The sequence below is a fragment of the Hypanus sabinus genome, chromosome 31, assembly GCF_030144855.1.
Source record: "Hypanus sabinus isolate sHypSab1 chromosome 31, sHypSab1.hap1, whole genome shotgun sequence".
Classification (NCBI taxonomy): Eukaryota; Metazoa; Chordata; class Chondrichthyes; order Myliobatiformes; family Dasyatidae; genus Hypanus; species Hypanus sabinus.
In genome coordinates this window covers 26,632,573-26,652,268 of record NC_082736.1, presented here as the reverse complement: position 1 = coordinate 26,652,268, position 19,696 = coordinate 26,632,573, and the positions used below count along the sequence as shown (strand labels likewise).

The following is a 19,696-nucleotide window of genomic DNA, read 5'->3' as shown; positions in this document are numbered from 1 at the left end:
GGGGGGTGGGGGAAAGGGTGAGGAGGGTGAGGAGGGTGAGGGAAGGGGAGGAGTGGGGGGAAAGTGGGTGGAGGAGGGGGTAGGGTGAGAGGAGGGGGAAGAGGGGCGGTGAGGAGGGGAAAGAGGAGCGGAAGAGGGGAGGTGAGAGGAGGGGAAAGAAGGGTAGGGTGGGGGAGGGGAGGAGGGGGGGAGGGTGAGAGAAGGGGAAGGGGAGTGAGGAGGGTGGGGGAGGGTGAGAGGAGGGCGGGGGAGAGGTGAGAGGAGTGGAAGAGGGGCGGTGAGGAGGGAAAGAGGAGCGGAAGAGGGGAGGTGAGAGGAGGGGGAAGAAGGGAGGGGGAGGGGAGGAGGGTGGGGACAGAGAGGTGAGGAGGAGGAGACTGGAAGGATGTGGAAGCTTTGGAGTGGGGTACCGATCCGATTCACCAGGATACCGCCCAGGTTACAGAACCTGGGCCGCTTCTCTGCAGCAGTAGAGGCGAAGAGGGGACTCGAAAGAAGTTTATGAGAGTCATAACCAGGGTACCATCCTCCCCAGGTCTGGAGGGTTTGCCCTTCCGATGAGGAGGGGCAGCTTAGGTTCAAAGGAGGTGCTTTATCAAACACAGGGGTGCTGGGTGCTCGGAATAGTTTCCGGGGGGGGGGTGGTGCCGGGGCCAAATACGATAGTGGCCCATCTAGTCCGTGCTGCACCTTTACTCTGCCTCGTTCCCATTGAGCTTCACCCGGCCCAGGACGTTCCGGGCCCCGACCCCCTGCATCAGGGCCAATTTGTGTTGGGTACAGGCACATCGGGCCGGGGGTGGGTGGGTGGGGGGGGGGGGGGGGAGACAGAAGCGCCACACAACCGGATTCAGCAACAGCTGAACCGACCGGCGCAAACCCGAAACCCTACCTCGGACCAGCGCCGCTGTGATAATTCCTGTTTCACTTCGGGTCGGTTCTCCCGGGGAACACGAACACAAGTGCAACGTGCCTGTGCAGTAGACGAATAAACTTGACTTGGATTTTAACTAGGTTTCGTTAGCGTAATTAATCCAGCACAGGCGTTACGGGCCGAAGGGCCTCCGTGCTCCAGCGCAGGACTGCGCTCCCGGCCGGCTGCGGGCGACTGAGGTCGGGTCCGATATCGGAACAGGAGCGGGCCGATGGGATCGCACCCGGAGCCGGAGGCCGGAGCCGCCCCGGCAGCCTCGGGACCGCCGCCGGGAGCCGGTCGTCGAACAGCCCCGGGACGGTCAGCGGGCGAGAATCTCGCCCGGATCCCCCGGGACGCGGTGGGGTGGGGTCCGTGCCTGGAATTGGACACCGGGCGGGGAATCTTTCCCCCAAATCAGGGGAACGTTCAAACTCCCTGCAGACAGTGGGATCTGGACCGGCTGGTAAATGGGAGGTGGAATTTAATGCGGACGAGTGTGAGGTGCGGCACTTCGGGGGGGGGGGGGCACAATCCGGGGCAGGTGACCGGGCCACGATTCCTTGAAACGGGCATCACCAGCAGATAGAGAGACTGCGGCACATGGCCTTCAGGATCGACGTATTGAGCACCGGAGATGGGATGTTATGTTGAAGTCGCACTGGACGTGGCTGAGACCCAACTTAGACCATGAGACCAGGTATAGGAGCAGAATTAGGCCATTTGGCCCATCGAGTCTGCTCTGTCATTTCATCATGGCTGATCCAATGTCCCCCCTCTCAGTCCCAATCTCCTGCCGTCTCCCCGTATCCCTTCGTGCCCTGTCAAAGTCAGAAATCTGCTGTATACTACAGGCCCTTGGGCCCGCAATGTTGTGCTGACCAGGTAACCTACTCTAGAAGCTTCCCAGAATTTCCGTACCGTATAGCCCTCTATTTTTCTAAGCTCCATGTATCTATCCAAGAGGCTCTTAAAAGACAATATTGTATCCCCTTCCACCATCGTCGCTGGCAGCCCATCCCACGCACCCGCCACTCTCCGTGTGAAGAACTTACCCCTGAAATCTCCCTTCGAACTTCTTCCAAGCACCTTAAAACTATGCCCCCTCATGTCAGCCACTTCAGCCCTGGGAAAAAGCCTCTGACTATCCACACGATCAATGCCTCTCATCATCTTGTACACCTCTATCAGGTCACCTCTCATCCTCCGTCGCTCCAAGGAGAAAAGGCCGAGTTCACTCAACCTATTCTCATAAGGCATTCTCCCCAATCCAGGCAACATCCTTGTAAATCTCCTCTGCACCCTTTCTATGGTTTCCACATCCTTCCTGTAGCGAGGCGACCAGAACTGAGCACGGTACTCCAAGTGGGGCCTGACCAGGGTCCTATATAGCTGAAACATTACCTCTCGGCTCCTAAACTCAGTCCCATGGTTGATGAAGGCCAACACACCGTACGCCTTCTTAACAACACTGTCAACACAAAGAGTTGGATTACTGTGTGCAGTCGTGGTCACCCACCTACAGGAAAGATGTGAATAACATTGAAAGGGTGCAGAGAAACATTTACAAGGACATTGGCAGGACTAAGATCCTGATTTGTAGGGAAAGGTTGAATAGGGTAGGAGTTTATTCCCTAGGGCGTCAGAGAATGAGGGGAGATCTGATATTCAAAACTACGAGGGGTGTAGATAGGGTAAGTGCAGACAGGCTTTTCCCACTTAGTTTGGGTAAGACTAGAACTAGAGGTCATGGGTTAAGGGTGAAAGGTGAAAGGTTTAAGGGGAACATGGTGGGGGGGAACTCCTTCACTCAGAGGGTGGCGAGAGTGCGGAATGAGCTGCCGGCGCAAGCGTGGATGTGAACTCGATTTCAATGTTTAAGAGAAGTTTGGATGGGAGGGATAGGGAGAACTGTGGTCAATGACTCTAGACAGATTAATCATTCAGCACAGACTAGATGGGCCAAAGGGCCTGCTTCTGTGCTGTGGTGCTCTAACACTCTATACAAATCACAAGAAAGCCACAGCAGCGTCTTTACTTTGTCAGCAGGTTCAGGGGGTTTGGCTGGTCACTGGGCGCCATGACAAACTTCTACAGATGTCCCGTTCAAAGCATCCTGACTGGCTACATCGCGGCCCGCTCCGGCAATCCCAGTGCCCGGGAACACCGGATTGAGCCAAGACCAGCGGGCAACCTCGATCACCAAAGATCTCCCACCACACAACATGAAGACCAGGAGCAGGAGTCGGCCATTCGGCCCATTGAACCTGCCCCGCCATTCAATAAGATCACGGCTGATCTGAACATGGACTCATCTCCACCTACCTGCCCTCTCCCCACAACCCTTAATCCCCCTTACTCTGCAAAAATCTACCCAACCTTGTCTGAAATATATTTACTGAGGCAGCCTCCACTGCTCCACTGGGCAGAGAATTCCACAGATTCACCACTCTCTGGGAAAAGCAGTTCCTCTTCATCTCCGTCCTCAATCTACTCCCCCGAATCTTGAGGCTCTGTCCCCTCGTTCTAGTCTCACCTCCCAGTGGAAACAACTTTCCTGCCTCAATCTTATCCACTCCTCTCATCCTTCCGAGTTCTAGCGAGTGCAGTCCCAATCTCTCCTGATAGTCTCACCTCACCTCACACCTGGAACGCACCTGGCCAGGGGCCGTCGCATCTTCTCCCGACCTACCTTCGGGCAGACGGTCCAACGGCTTCCAGAACGGCTACTCCCCGCCAGCCATTCGGTTCTGGACTTGACCGGCACAGCCCAAAGCTCAATCACTAACTTAGCAAAGTATCAGAATCAGGTTGATCGTCACGTTTTCCGGCAGCCCAGCTGAGACTGAGATTTTATGATAGTCATCAATTTGTCGAGTGTGGGTCTTCAGGCGCCTCCTCCTCCCCGACAGCAGTAATTATTTCCTATTCCCCAAGCCGATCCACACCCCCTCCCGCCACCACTCCTTCATCGTCTCCCGACAGTCACCTAATGGGCAGACGCTCCTGGACCCAACCCCGCGCTGTGGACATCCAACCTCTGCGTGGAAACTATCTTCCCAGGGGCGATCGATAAGTTCGCGGCCTAAGGTGGAAGGAGTCAATTTTAGAAAACCTTAGCACATTTATTTTTCAACACAGTCCCCTCCTCCATTGACACACTTAGCGCGGCGGCCGTGGAGCGTGCGGATCTTGGACCTCGAGGAAGTGTCCACAGCAGGGGCGACTGAAGGCGATGAGGTAGTTATACAGCTCTCGTTGCAAGCACGGGTACAGTTCAACTCTTGGAGTGATCATGCAGAAAGTTTGAAGTTGATAGCTCCGCCTACCTCGGGCCACGAACTTATCAATCACCCCTGTTGTGGACACTTCCTGGGGGTCCAAGATCCGTACGGTCCACGACCGCCGCACTAAGTGTGTAAGTGTAGGAGGGAACTGTGTTGAAAACTAAATGTGCTGACATTCTCAATTTCTAAAATTGACTCCGTCTACCTTAGGCCACGAACTTATCAGTCACCCCTGGTGTCTATTTATATTTATTGCTTTTTTTTTAAAAAAAAAGATTATTGCCGCCTTTATCTTCGCGTGTGACTTCCTGGACAGCACCGGATCCGGAGTAACGACTCAATCCCGAGTCACGGAACCCTAACCCTGACCCGGTAACCGGTATAGTTTTTGGACTGTGGGAGGAAGTACTAACTCCTTACAGATCCGGGACGAGCTGCCGGGCTGGGGGGTCAGGGTGAGGGTGGGGGAAGCGAGCGGGGCAGGTGCGTTCATGGCATTTAAAAGGCCGCGGACGGAGCAGCTTCGCCCAGTTACCCCCACCCCCCCCCCCCCCCCACCATCGGGACTCCGTGAAGCCCGGGCTGCCGAGTCAAAAACCCCTCTCTCCCGTTTCCTTTCAAATCACGGGTCGGGGAAACGATTCCATGTTTACTCCTTTGCAAAAAAAAAAGAAGAAGCAGCTGGAAACTTTGCGTCGCCGGAACGTTAATAATAATAAAAATAAAAATAAAAATAAAAATAATCCCGGCCGGTTTCCCTCGGCTGTGCGGCGCCTTTAAGAACCGCAATGTCGCTGGCCGGGCAGGAGGCTCGATAAACAGGTGCAATTAAAACCCGCCACCGATATTAATCGATACCGGAGCGGGCTGCTGGAAGAGGAGGTCGCTGAAAAATTCTCATTTACCGTTGCAATATTCAATAAAGCGTAAATCACCCCCCCCCCCCCCAACCGCTCACATCCTGCATACACAACGTCATTTAATTATCACAAATAATTCTGAGAATTCACTGCAGAGTTCCCACCAAAAAAGCCGCGCCGAACCGAGATTGCAATTCATTAAATCTCCCGGCCGGATGCTAAAAAAAAATTATATCTATCAATGAAATAATTATCCTTTTTGAAAGAAATAATCAACTCAGTAATTCCCCAGTTGCATTGCATTACAAGCGATATTTGCAAGGACAAAGAAGGATTTTTTTTAAAGATATATTGTAACCCAGTGCTGTGACATTGTAGACACACAGTGAATACCAGCGGCAGCATTATTAAAGGCGCTGCATTTTTTTATATATCTCGCTGGGATTTCTTACAGGCAAACACGGGGTCCCGAGTAAGGGAGATGATACCTCCTTACCTCACGGTCCTTGGTTCGGGGACAGCCTGTGTTTCTCCCCCCCCCCTCCTCGTCCTCTGCTTCTCTCCCCTTCTCCGCGGCTGCTCCCGGGCTCAGACACCGGGCATGTGACACTTGGTTTTAGTTAAAGCAGCCGCTCTCTTTCTCTGCTCTCCTCTCTCTCTCTCTTTCTGTGCTCCTCTCTCTCTCTGTGATCACCCCTGCCCCCACCCCTCTCATTTCCTCCTTCCCCTTTCATTCAGCCTCTCTCCCCACACACCGTGTTCTCCCTTTCACCCCCATTACAGTACGTGTGTCTTTGTGTATTTTTATAAACACACACACACACACACACACACACACCCCTCCCCTCTCTGTCCTGGGTTCCAACGACCCCCCCCCCCCCGAAGCCAACCCCGTTTCCCCTTCTTATCACAGATTCCACCTTTCTAAGCCTTTCGCTGTAGGATTTGAAAGGGGGGGGGGACACGCCCGCCTGTCACCCCTTTTAGGAAATTCTCGCACATAAATTATCACAATCGTTCGCCTTTCTCGACCCCCCACACACTCCATCATCTTTCTCCACACCTTCCACCTCTATTGTCCCCTCTACCCCTCTCCTCCCCACTCACCCCTATTACCCCCTCTGCCTCTCCTCTTCCCGTTCACCCCCATTGCCCCCTCTACCTCTCTTCTCTTCCCGTTCACCCCTATTGCCCCCTCTACCCCTTATTTCTCTTTTTCTTCCTGATTTCTCTCTTGGTCCCCATTACACCCTCAATTTCTGCCCCCTTTCCTCCCCATTCCTCCTTTGACCCCATTCTCCTCGGAATCACTCTCTTTCCCTCAACCCCACTCCCCACCCCCTGCACCTCTACCTCCCTCTCTCCCCTTTCTCACCCTCCCCTCCCCTTCAACACCCATCCGAACCACAACTCTGCACCTCAGCACCTCCCCAATCCTCCCACTCACTCCATCTCCTCTCTCACCCTCCCCCCTTTTCCCTCTTCACCCCCCACTCTCTCCACACTACCCACTTTCCCTCTCTCCCATCTTCCCCACGTCACATCCTCCCCCCTTACGCACACCCCCTTCTCCCTCTACCTCATCCCTCCCTTCCACTCCCCTCCCCTTCCCACCTCTTCTCCAAACCCATCCTCATTTCCCCTCACCGCTACCTCCTACACACCACACCACCCGCTCTCCCGAACCATACCATCTCCGCTTGCTGCCCCCCTCCTCAGCCCTCCCCTCTCTCCCTCCCACTTCCCCCTCCCTCTTCCCTCCCCTTCCCCCTCATCCCCTCCCCCCTCTCTGGCTTCTCCATGAACCTCCCCTTTTCCACCCCCCTCCTTCCCCTCTCCCTCCCTCACTCCTTCTTCCCTTCCCTCCCCATCCCTCCCTCCTCCCTCCCGCTCCACTACTACCCACCTCCTTACTCCTCCATCCCTCCTCCCCCTCCCTCCCTTCCTCCCCTCCCTCTCCCTCCCCTCCCTCCTTACCATTGTCTCACTCTCCCTCCTTCCTCCTTCTCCCAAACCCTCCCTTATCATCTCACCCTCACCTCTCCCTACCACCTCTATCCTCGCTCTCCCTATCCCCAATCTCCCCGCAACCCCCGAAACTCTCCCGTACCCCCTCCAGCCCACCGCCACCCCCACCTCCGCCGGATCCAATCCAGGGGCAACGTTTCACGGGTTACATCCCGTCCCCGCTGCCCCCCACCCCCCCAACGTCAGCTCGGGGTAGCTGAATGTTTATTGAAACGTGGGTATCAGTCCATGCACAGGAAGATCCCACGAGTGAGGGACACCCCACCCCACCCCCCGATCCCTCTCTGGACACCGCACTGACTTCCAACTCATCTGGCCGGACCGGGATTTGAACCCATTAACATTGAGGGGCAGCTGAACGAGCGGCGGCGGCCGGGAGCCAGGAGGAGCTCGGCAGCGACACCTGCTGGGGGACTCCGTCCGCTGCAGACAGCCTGGCAGTCGGCGAGCCGACCCGCTGGAGGGCAGGAAGGGGGGAGTGGAGAGCCGGGGAGAGGGGCAACGGGTTCGGGAAAGGGGGGTGAGACGGACGGGGTAGGGAAAAGGGTATAGAGGTGACTTGAGGGGTAGAAGGGGTTTAGGGTGGATGGGTGGAGAGTGGGAGGAGATGAGGGTTTGAGGGTAGAGGGGGAGATGGCGGAGTGGTTGGAGAGGGAAGGGTAGGAGGGGAGAGTGGGTGGGGGGAAGGGGTTAGATGTGGGAGGAGGTGGAGCGGAGTTGGAGGGGGAAAGGAAGAGGTTGAAGTGCGGGGTTGGTGGAGGGAGTGACTGGGGAGGGAGGAGAGGGGGGTTGGAAATGGGAGGAGGGTTGGAGAGGGAAGGGGGTTTGAGGGGAGAGGTTGGAGGGTGTGGAGGGAGTGAATGGGTAGTGAGAGGAGGGGGTTGGTTCTGGGAGGAGGGGCGGAGGGTGGGGGAAGGGGGTTGGAAGGGAGGGGTTGGAGCGGGAGGGGTGGGGGAGGGTTGGAGTGGGAAGGGGTGGAGAGAGTGAGGGGAGGGGTTGGAAGGGGAAATTTGGAGGGGAGAGGTTGAAGTATGAGGGGGTGGGAGGAGTGAATGGGGAAGAGCTCAGGGGGGCTTTGAGGGATGAAGGGGAGAGGGGGAAGGGTAGTGGGAGGAGGGAGGGGAGGGGAACCAAAGTTGGTGCGGTCTTTCATTGATTCTATTCTGGTTATTATTCTATCATGGATTTATTGAGTATGCCCACAAGAAAATTAATCTTCGAGTTGTATCTGGTAGTGACGTACACTGGGTACTCTGACAATTAACTTACTTTGAACTGAGTAGAGTGAGTGGTTAACGGGGTGAGGGGTTACGGGGAGGGATGATAACAAGGTCGGGGCATAATGGGAGAAAGGGTAAACAGCTCATGGCAAACAGGGAAGGGGTGAATGAGGGATTGAGTGAGGGAGGGGGCAAAAGATTCGGAGCATCGGACAGGGGCCGGGGGGGTGTAGATTTTGGTGGAATGGAGTGGGGTGTCCGGGGTTAGGGAGGAGGATTGCCAAAAGGCAATACGATATCACCAGGCGATAATGGTGTGTGTGTGTGTCTCTCCCTCCCTCTCTCACTCCCTCTCTCTCTCCTCCTCTCTTTCTGTCTCTCTCCCTCTTTCCCTCCATCACCCTCTCTCCCTCTCCTCTCTCTCTCTCTCTCTCTCTCTCACCCTCTCTCTCCCCCCTCATTCTCCCTCTCTCTCCCCCCTCTCTCTCCCCCTCTCTTTCTGTGTCTCTCTCCCTCTTTCCCTCCATCACCCTCTCTCCCTCTCCTCTCTCTCTCTCACCCTCTCTCTCCCCCATTCTCCCTCTCTCTCCCCCCTCTCTCCCCTCTCTCTCCCCCTCTCCCCTTCTTTCCCTTTCTCTCTCATTCTCTCTCCCCCTCTCTCTCCCCTCTCTCTCTTTCTCTCTCTCCCCCTCTATCTATCTCTATATCTCTATCTATCTATCTCTACTATCTCTATCTCTATCTATACCTCTCTCTCTCTCTCTCTCTTTCTCTCTCTCTCCCCCTCTATCTATCTATCTCTATATCTCTATCTATCTATCTATATCTCTATCTCTATCTCTCTCTCTATCTATCTCTCTCTACCTCTATCTATCTCTATCTCTCTCTCTCCCCCTCTATCTATCTATCTATCTATCTATCTCTATCTCTATCTATCTCTATATCTCTATCACTATCTATCTATCTCTATATCTCTATCTATCTCTATCTCTATCTCTCTCTCTTTCTCTCTCTCTCCCCCTCTATCTATCTATATCTCTATCTATCTATCTATCTATCTATCTATCTCTCTCTCTCTCTCTCTCTCTCTCTCTCTCTCTCTCTCTCTCTCTCTCTCTCTCTCTCTCTCTCTCTCTCTCTCTCATGAAGGATCTCAACCCAGGACATCCACTGTCCATTTCTCTCCACAGACGCTCCCTGGCTGCCGAGTTCCTGATGTGCTCTTGCGTCTGGCCCCGTGGAGCCGATGGCCAAGGAGAGCCGACTGATCAGATGCTGAAAGCCTCGACTCACCCGCCAAACCAACTCCATTTTACCATCAAAATCGGATCCTTCAGGCTGAATTCTGATTGGCTCATCAAGCCCCTACAGACCCGCAGACAAATGGCCGACAAATAAGAAACTCAAATTAAATTAATCTGATCAAATTCTGACACGAGGAAGTCTGCAGATGCTGGGAATCCAAATCAATTCACACACATCACCGGAGGAGCTCAGCAGGCCAGGCAGCATCTGTGGAAAAGAGTAAACAGTCGACATTTTGGGCCGAGACCCTTCGTCAGGACTGGAAATAAAGGAGAAGTCTGAGTAAGAAGGGGAGGGGAGGGGAGGAAGAAGTACGAGGCGGTAGGTGGAAGTGGGAGGGGTAAGGAGTAAAGTAAAGAGCTGGGATGTTGACTGGTGAGATACAGGGCTGGAGAAGGGGGAGTCTGCTCAGAGAGGACTGAAGACCATGGAAGAAAGGGAAGGAGGAGGATTACCAGAGGGAGATGATGGGTAGGGAAGGAGAGGAGGTGAGAGACAGAGAAATGGGAATGGGCAATGGTGAAGGAGGCGGGGGGGGGGGACAATTACATAACCATATACCAATTACAGCACGGAAACAGGCCATCTCGGCCCTTCTAGTCCGTGCCGAACGCTTACTCTCACCTAGTCCCACCGGCCCGCACTCAGCCCATAACCCTCCATTCCTTTCCTGTCCATATACCTATCTAATTTTACTTTAAATTACAATATCGAACCTGCCTCTACCACTTCTACTGGAAGCTCGTTCCACACAGCTACCACTCTCCGAGTAAAGAAATTCCCCCTCAAGTTACCCCTAAACTTTTACCCCTTAACTCTCAACTCATGTCCTCGTTTGAATCTCCCCTACTCTCAATGGAAAAAGCCTATCCACGTCAACTCTATCTATCCCCCTCATAATTTTAAATACCTCTATCAAGTCCCCCCTCAACCTTCTACGCTCCAAAGAATAAAGACCTAACTTGTTCAACCTTTCCCTGTAACTTGCTGAAACCCAGGTACCATTCTAGTAAATCTCCTCTGTACTCTCTCTATTTTGTTGACATCTTTCCTATAATTTGGTGACCAGAACTGTACACAATACTCCAAATCCGGCCTCACCAATATTTTGTACAATTTTAACATCACATCCCAACTCCTACCGCAATTACCGCGAGTTCGAGACACCGATGTTCGTGCCATCAGGTTAGAGGCTACCCAGAAGAGATAAATAAATTCTGATTTTAAAAAAAAGGTTATTTGCACCACCCAGCAACCCATCTATTTAACCCTCGCCTGATCACGGGACAATTTCCAATGACCAATCAACCTACTGACCGGTGAGTCTTTTGGGCCGTGGGAGGAAACCGGAGCGCCCGGAGGAAACCCACGCGGTCACGGGGAGAACGTACAAACTCCTCACGGACGGCACCAGAATCGAACTCCGAACTCCAGTGGGCCCCGAGCTGGAAAAGCGCCGTCGACCCTCGGGTTCCGCTGGGCTCTCGGAACCCGCCTAACGCCGTCAAACAAATTAATCAGGGATCTACTAAAATTAATTCCGATTGACTACCGACTAATCAAGCTCTGACCTCAAATCCAATCGATCAATCATCTGTGTTCAAACGACCAAAACAAATTGATCCACCAGCTATTCGGCAATAAATATCCGATTTATACGCAGCATTGAACAGATATTAGACCACAAGTACTCCAAAGGAACACTCAGTTGGCCCGCTAAGCATTTGGATTCAAATCTACCAAACGCTGATTGACCAAGTCAATTGATCTCCAAATGGAGCATTGAATAAACTCTGACCCACTTCAATCGATCAAACAGTTCTATTCATTCGACCAAAAATTAATCTTTGATGATCCACACAATCTCCGATTGACCCAATTAAACTGTTTGACCCATTAATTAATCACATTCCAATTCATCCAGCAGCTGCTTAATCTGAAGAATTAAAGTTCTGTCGGTCCGTTGTGGAGTCATCGAGCACGGCAGTGCAGAGGCAGCCCTTCGGCCCGTCCAGTCTGTGCTATCCCGTCTCTCTGTCTAGTCCCGCCTGCCCACCACAGCACAGTGACGGGCCCATCACACGCGTACAGCAGCAGGACTTGGACAAATTGGAAGAGAATGGGCAGGAAAAAAGTGGCAGATGTCGCTTGGGGATGGCAGGGGTGAGTTTTTCATGACGAGAGGCATTGATCGTGTGGATAGTCAGAGGCTTTTTCCCCGGGGCTGAAATGGTTGCCACAAGAGGACACAGGGTTAAGGTGCTGGTGAGTAGGTACAGAGGAGATGTCAGGGGTAAGTTTTTTACTCAGAGAGTGGTGAGTACGTGGAATGGGCTGCCGGCGGTGGTGGTGGAGGCGGATACAATAGGGTCTTTTCAGAGACTCCTGGATAGAACACATGGAGCTTAGAAAATAGAAGGCTATAGCCTAGTAATTACTTTTTTTTGTAATTAATTTTGTAATGAAGTTCATCATCAAACATTTCCATAAGATGTATTTCAGATATTGTACCTATATATCACAAATCTCCACAAAGTATCTATCTGAGGTACACACTTATAGAAAAGAGTGGAGAGAAAAACCAAGCAAAAGGGAAGAACTATGTACAAGTAGGGAGTGATCTTTTTTTTTACAACAGATTCATTGATTTGTGAGAATAAAATCAGGCCTATGAGGCATTATGTAGTTAAACCATTTTTCCCAGTATGAATCAAATTGTTTCAGCTTATGATTAACAGATGCTGTTATCTTCTCCATTTTGTAAATGTCCATTGTAATTTCCATCCATGCATTTAAAGTTGGGCTCTCCTGTGATAACCATTTCCTAGTAAGGGTCTTTTTACCAGCCACCAGCAGTATATTCATTAAATATTTATCTCTTTTCAACCATTCTTGAGGTATATATCCAAAATATACAGTCTTACTCTCCAAGGGTATTTCACATTTAAAGATTTCCTGTAGGGCATTGTGTATCCCCCTCCAATAGTTTTTGATAACAGGGCAGTCCCAAAAAATATGATAATGATTTGCATTTTGATTTCCACAATTCCTCCAGCAAACAGGGAGGTTACTATCATAACAGGATTTCTGAGAGGGTGTAATAAAATATTTTATCAAGTTTTTCCATCCGAGCTCCCTCCATTTCTGTGAACTGGTACACTTCCATTGATATCTCCATATTGTTGTCCAAAGCCTAGTAATTTCTGAGGTAGGGACATGAACAGCACAACTTTGTGGGCTGAAGGGCCTGTATTGTGCTGTAGGTTTTCTATGTTTCTAGATGGAATACAGTTGGGAAATGTACGATGATGCCTTTTGGTAAAAGGTGCAGACTGTCGTTCAAGCATCAGAGGTGCAGAGGGACCCAGGAGGTTAATTTACAGGTCGAGTCTGTGGTGAAGAAGGCAAATGCAATGTTGGCATTTATTTCAAGGGAAGAGAATTGGACCGCAAAGCACTCCAGCGGGTGGTGAAAACTGCCCAGCAGATTATCGGCACCCAATCGCCCGCCTTTGAGAACATCTACCATAAACGCTGCCCGGGCAGGGCGAAAAGCATTATCAAGGATGCATCTCACCCTAACCATGGACTTTTCACTCTCCTCCCATCCGGTAGGCGCTACAGGAGCCTCCACTCCCGCACCAGCAGACTCAGGAAGAGCTTCTTCCCTGAGGCTGTGACCCGGCTGAACCTCACATCACAGCACTAAGCAGTATTGCACCCATATTGGACTGTCTCAGGACTTTTATATTTGTGTGCTGTAGCACTTACTTTTTATTCGCAGTTATTTTGTAAATAACACTACTCTTTACATTTCTGGTTCGATGCTAACTGCATTTCATTTGGCTTTGTATCTGTACTCGGCACGACGACAATAAAGTTGAATCTAATCTAATATACAAGCAAGGGGATAATGCTGAGGCTTTATAAGACACTAGTCAGGCCCCACTCGGAGTATTGTCAACAGTTTGGGGCCCCTTACCTCAGAAAGGATGTGTTGTCATTGGAGAGAGTCCAGAGGAGGTTCACGAGGATGATTCCGGGAATGAAGGGGTTAACACACGAGAAGCGTTTGGCAGCTTCGGGCCTGAACTCACCGGAATTTAGAAGAGTGCGGGGGGGGATCTCATGGAAACTTACCGAATGTTGAAAGGACCTAGGTCGGGTGGATGTGGAGACGATGGTGGGGGGGGGGGGGGGAGGGGCAGAACTAGAGGGCACAGCCTCGAAGTTGAGGGGCGACCCCTTCTGTGGTAACTTGACAGAAGAAGGACAACTCGGCAATTTTACGGCCACGGTAACATCTTTATCTGGGACGGCAAATGGTATTTACAGTACAGAGGCTTCCAGGTACCTCGTGCGGCCTGGGTGGAGGAACTACATACAATGCCTACTGGGAGTAAAAACCTGCTGAGCTCGAAGCCAGCCCCTTTCCCAACAGCTTCCCGATCGGTATCAACCTACTTTTACATTACAACACCTTCAAACGGAGATCAGGAGGGATTTCCTCGGCCAGATAGTGGAGAATTCTCTGCCCCAGACTGCGGCGGGGGCCAAGCCCGTGGTTGTACTTAAGGCGGATCGTCTCCTGATCGGCCGGGGCATCAGAGGTTAGGGCGAGAGGGCAGGCGCACGGGGTTGAGTGGGATCCGGGATCGGCCACGGCGGAACGGCGGAGCAGACTCGATGGGCTGATTGGCCTCAGGGCCTTGTCGTCGTCGGGTCCGACTCCTCGCGGAGAACAGGGTCTACACGGCAAGGTGCAGAAGGCCGGGGTTTGAACTCAGGACCGTTTGCCTTGAAGTCCAGTGCTGACGCCACCACACCACCGGACGTCCCCTTTAAGGTCTTACCCCCGGTGGCATCCCCCTGCCCCGGACCATGGCCCTCCCTATCCCGTTCATCGATGTGCCTATCCCAATTTCTCTCAAATGCTGCAATCAAACCCACATCCGCTCGGACCAACCAGAATGAAGAAGTTCCCATTAAATATTTCACCTTTGAGGTTCTATTGTTTTCCAGGTCATTCACTCTTTAAGGGGGGGGGGATGGTTTCCCTCCCTCTTGTGGACGTCCGTGCAGAGTAAGAATTTCAGGCTGTATGCTGTACATTCAATGGAACCACCATCTCGTTCTGGTCGCACCCAACATCAGGGGAGAACGTCTGCCTGTACAGTATATGCCCCTCATGATTTAGTATATTTCTAGCAGATCTTCCCCCGTTCTCCTAATGAGGGATTAAAGTCCCAACCTATTCAACCTTCCCCTATAACCCAGGCCCTCGACTCCTGGGAACTTCCCCTCTGCACTCTTTCAATCTTACTGCCATCTTTCCTGCAGCCCGGCGACCAAAACTGCACGCAGGGCTCCACGTTCGGCCTGGCCAACGTCTCTGACATACCGACCCAATTCCGGTACTCAGCCCATGGCACAGGTTGCCCCAGACAAGTAAACTGACAGTGGAGAGGATTTGGAGAAGATTCACGAGAATGATTCCTGGAATGAGAGAGGGTTCGCTGTATGAGGGACGTCTGGCAGCTTTTGGGCTGTATTGGATGCTGTCCAAGTTGCATGCCATCTTGGACAATGTCTCCCATCCACTCCAGAATGTACTGTTTAGGCACAGGAGTACATTCAGCCAGAGACTCATTCCACCGAGATGCAACACTGAACGTCATAGGAAGTCATTCCTGCCTGTGGCCATCAAACTTTACAACTCCTCCCTCAGAGTGTCAGACACCCTGAGCCAATAGGCTGGTACTGGACTTATTTCCATTTGGAATAATTAATTTATTATTAGTAACGACTGTAACGAAACCCAATTTCCCTTGGGATCAATAAAGTATGTCTGTCTGTCTGTGTTGTGTCTGTAGTTCAGGAGAATGAGGGGGGATGTCATAGAAACATTCGGAGTGTTAAAAAGCCTGAACAGATTAGATATGGCGGTTATTTCCCATGGTAGGGGGTCTAGGACTTCAGGATTGAAGGACGCCCAGTTTTGAACAGAGATGCTGAGAAATTCCTTTAGTCGGAGGGTGGTGAATCTGTGGAATTTGTTGCCGCAGACGGCTGTGGAGGCCATGTCATTGGGTATATTTAAGGCAGAGATAGATAGGTTCATGATTAGCCGGGGCATCAAAGGGTCTGGGGAGAAGGCAGGAAAGTGGGAATGACTGGAAGAATTGGATCAGCCCATGATTGAATCATAGAAACATAGAAAATAGGGGCAGGAGTAGGCCATTCAGCCCTTCGAGCATGCACCGCCATTCAGTATGATCATGGCTGATCATCGAACCCAGAACCCTGTACCTGCTTTCTCTCCATACCCCCTGATCCCTCTAGCCACAAGGGCCATATCTAACTTCCTCTTAAATATAACCAATGAACCGGCCTCAACTGTTTCCTGTGGCAGAGAATTCCACAGATTCACCACTCTCTGTGTGAAGAAGTTTTTCCTCATCTCGGTCCTAAAAGGCTTCCCCTTTATCCCTAAACTGTGACCCCTCGTTCTGGACTTCCCCAACATCGGAAACAATCTTCCTGCATCTAGCCTGTCCAATCCCTTCAGAATTTTATATGTTTCAATAAGATCCCCCCTCAATCTTCTAAATACCAGCGAGTATAAGCCTAGTCGATCCAGTCTTTCTTCATATGAAAGTCCTGCCATCCCAGGAATCAATCTGGTGAACCTTCTCTGTACTCCCTCCATGGCAAGAATGTCTTTCCTCAGATTAGGGGACCAGAACTGCACACAATACTCCAGGTGCGGTCTCACCAAGGCCTTGAATGGCGGAGCAGGTCTGTTGGGCCGAATGGCCTACATCAGCTCCTCTATCTTATGGTCCAAACTCCAAGGGTGCTACATAAAGTTGCACTCGATGGTCCCAGTACCGATTCAGTTTACCCAGTTCTGTCTGGACCAGTTGAGCTCTAAATGGCCCGCTGAATAATCAACCTCCAAAGCAAATTTATTATCCAAGTACGGATACAACCCTGAAGTTTGCTCCTTTGCGAGCATCCTCAGTAAATCCGATAACCGTAACAGAATCGATGAAAGATTGCACCGAACAGGGAGAGCAGAAGACAACCAACTCTGCAAATACGGAACAAAAGGAACAAGAATAATAAATATGGAGAGCGTGAGGTGAAGGGTCATTGAGGGGGAGTCTGTAGGTTGCGGGAACGGTTCGGTGATGGGGCCAGTTCTGGCCGAGGGGTAGCGACTGTTCCTGACGCCCCTGCTGGGGCGAGTCCTGCGCCTTCTGCCTGATGGCGACGGCGATAAGAGAGCCTGGGCGTCCCCGATGGTGGACACCGCTCCACGCAGGCAAGCTCAGTGGTGCGGAGGGCTTTACCCGGGATGGACTGGGCCCTTTTAGTCGGATTTTCCCATCCCAGGGCATCGCGATGCAGCCGGTCGATACACTCTCTCTCCAGACGTCCTGCTGAACCCGACCTATTAAACGGATAGAAGCAAGTTTGCGGAGAAGCTTCCATCTGCTTGGCTCTCACCAGATTCGGACATGCGTACCGAAGTCCTTGGGGCAAACTCGCCCTCTCGAGGTGGAAGTCCTGAGACCGAGAGACAGAAGAGGTTTGGAAATACCGAGAAGGGCCAGGCAACGTGGTGACGGGGAGGCGTACAGGAGCGAGATAGATCAGCTGGCTGAGTGGTGTTGGGACGTCAGTAGGGCCAAGGAACTGACTGTGGACTTCAGGAAGAGGAGATTGTGAAAACACGCCAACGAGGGATGACTTTCTCAATAAGGCTTGCGTGGGGAACCTTATCAAATGCCTTGCTGAAATCCATATACACGACATCTACTGCTCTACCTTCATCAATGTGTTTAGTCACATCCTCAAGAAATTCAATCAGGCTCGTAATGCACGACCTGCCCTTGGCAAAGCCATGCTGGCTATTCCTAATCATATTAGACCTCTCCAAATGTTCATAAATCCTGCCTCTTGGGATCTTTTCCATCAACTTGCCAACCACTGAAGCAAGACTCACTGGTCTATAATTTCCTGGGCTATCTGTACTCCCTTTCTTGAATAAGGGAACAACATCTGCATCCCTCCAAATGGAAACTCTCCCATCCTCATTGACGATGCAAAATCATCGCCGGAGGCTCAGCAATCTCCTCCCTCGCCTCCCACAGCAGCCTGGGGTACATTTCATCCGGTCCTGGAGACTTATCCAACTTGATGCTTTCTAAAAGTTCCAGCACATCCTTTTCCTTAATATCTATATGCTCAAGCTTTTCAATCCACTGTAAGTCATCCCTGCAATTGCCAGGATCCTTTTCCGTAGTGAATACTGAAGCAAGATACTCATTAGGTACCTCTGCTATCTGCTCCGGTTCCATACATACATTTCCACCATCCCACCTGAACCTAAGGACTTTCTACAGGGGCGCGATTGAGAGCATCCTGACCGGCTGCATCACTGCCTGGTACAGGAACCGTACCTCCCTCAATCGCAGGACTCTGCAGAGAGTGGTGCAGACAGCCCAGTGCATCTGTAGATGTGAACTTCCCACTACTCAGGACATCTACAGAGACAGGTGTGTAAAAAGGGCCCATAGGATCATTGGGGACCCGAGTCTCCCAACCACAAACTGTTCCAGCTGCTACCATCCGGGAAACGGTACCGCAGCATAAAAGCCAGGACCAACAGGCTCCGGGACAGCTTCTCCCACCAGGCCATCAGACTGATGAACTCACGCTGATTTGAGTGTACTCTATATTACGCTGACTGTTCTATTTATTATAAATTACTGTGATTGCACATCGCACATTTCGATGAAGATGTAACGGAGGGACTTGTCCTCCTCATGTCTGTGAAGGATGCAAGAAATGAAGTCAACTCAATTCAATTCCTGGGCCCAACGTATTGATGCATTTCTGAAGAGCAGCCCTATTTCATTCGGAGTTGGAGTCTGAGGGGATTCGCCACGTCACCAAAGACTCTGGGGAATTCCTACAGGTGTACCGTGGAGAGCATCCCGACTGGCGGCGTCCCGGACTGGCACGGAGGTGCCGGTGCAGAGGATCGGACGAAGCTGCGGTGTGTTGTAAACTCAGCCAGCTCCATCAGGGACACAGGTCTCCCCGACATCGAGGCCGGCTCCCAAAGGCAGCTTCCAGCACGAGGGACCCTCACTCACCAGGCAGGACATGTCCTCTTACCTCCCCTGCTCACTACCACCGTCAAGGCAGAGATACGAGACCATCTTCGGGACAGCTGCGCAGGTTGACTCCGTGGTTAAGAAGGCGTACGGTGTGTTGGCCTTCATCAATCGTGGAATTGAATTTAGGAGCTGAGAGGTAATGTTGCAGCTATATAGGACCCTGGTCAGACCCCACTTGGAGTACTGAGCTCAGTTCTGGTCGCCTCACTACAGGAAGGATGTGGAAGCCATAGAAAGGGTGCAGAGGAGATTTACAAGGATGTTGCCTGGATTGGGGAGCATGCCTTATGAGAGTAGGTTGAGTGAACTCAGCCTTTTCTCCTTGGAGCGACGGAGGATGAGAGGTGACCTGATAGAGGTGTACAAGATGATGAGAGGCATTGATCGTGTGGATAGTCAGAGGCTTTTTCCCAGGGCTGAAATAGCTAGCACGAGAGGGCACAGGTTTAAGGTGCTGGGGAGTAGGTACAGAGGAGATGTCAGGGGTAAGTTTTTTACTCAGAGGGTGGTGAGTGTGTGGAATGGGCTGCCAGCGGCTGTGGTGGAGGTGGATACAATAGGGTCTTTAAAGAGATTCCTGGAGATTCCATGGAACTTAGAAAATTAGAGGGCTGTGGGTAACCCGGCATCAAGGACGGCTCCAAGAAGGCAGCTTCCAGCACGAGGGACCCTCACTCACCATGCAGGACATGTCCTCTTACCTCCCCTGCTCACTACCACCGTCAAGGCAGAGATACGAGACCATCTTAGGGACAGCTGCGCAGGTTGACTCCGTGGTTAAGAAGGCGCACGGTGCGTTGGCCTTCATCAGTAGGGAATTTCTAAAGTCATGTGGGCGGAAACTTTCTAAAAAGCTGCGAACACCATCTCACTCGCTTTGCATTATTTATTT

The 19,696-nt window shown here is 51.8% G+C and overlaps 1 protein-coding gene across 1 annotated transcript in view; it reads right to left on the bottom strand.

Annotated features, from left to right (window-relative positions):
* Positions 1 to 5,687, bottom strand: part of zmp:0000001168 (signal-induced proliferation-associated protein 1) — a 233,755-nt gene extending 228,068 nt beyond the window's left edge. The window contains exon 1 of the mRNA XM_059955267.1: positions 5,557 to 5,687. The gene's annotated coding sequence lies outside the window, so the exon portion shown is untranslated. The remainder of the gene's footprint in view (positions 1 to 5,556) is intronic.
* Between the last annotated feature and the right edge of the window lie 14,009 nt (positions 5,688 to 19,696).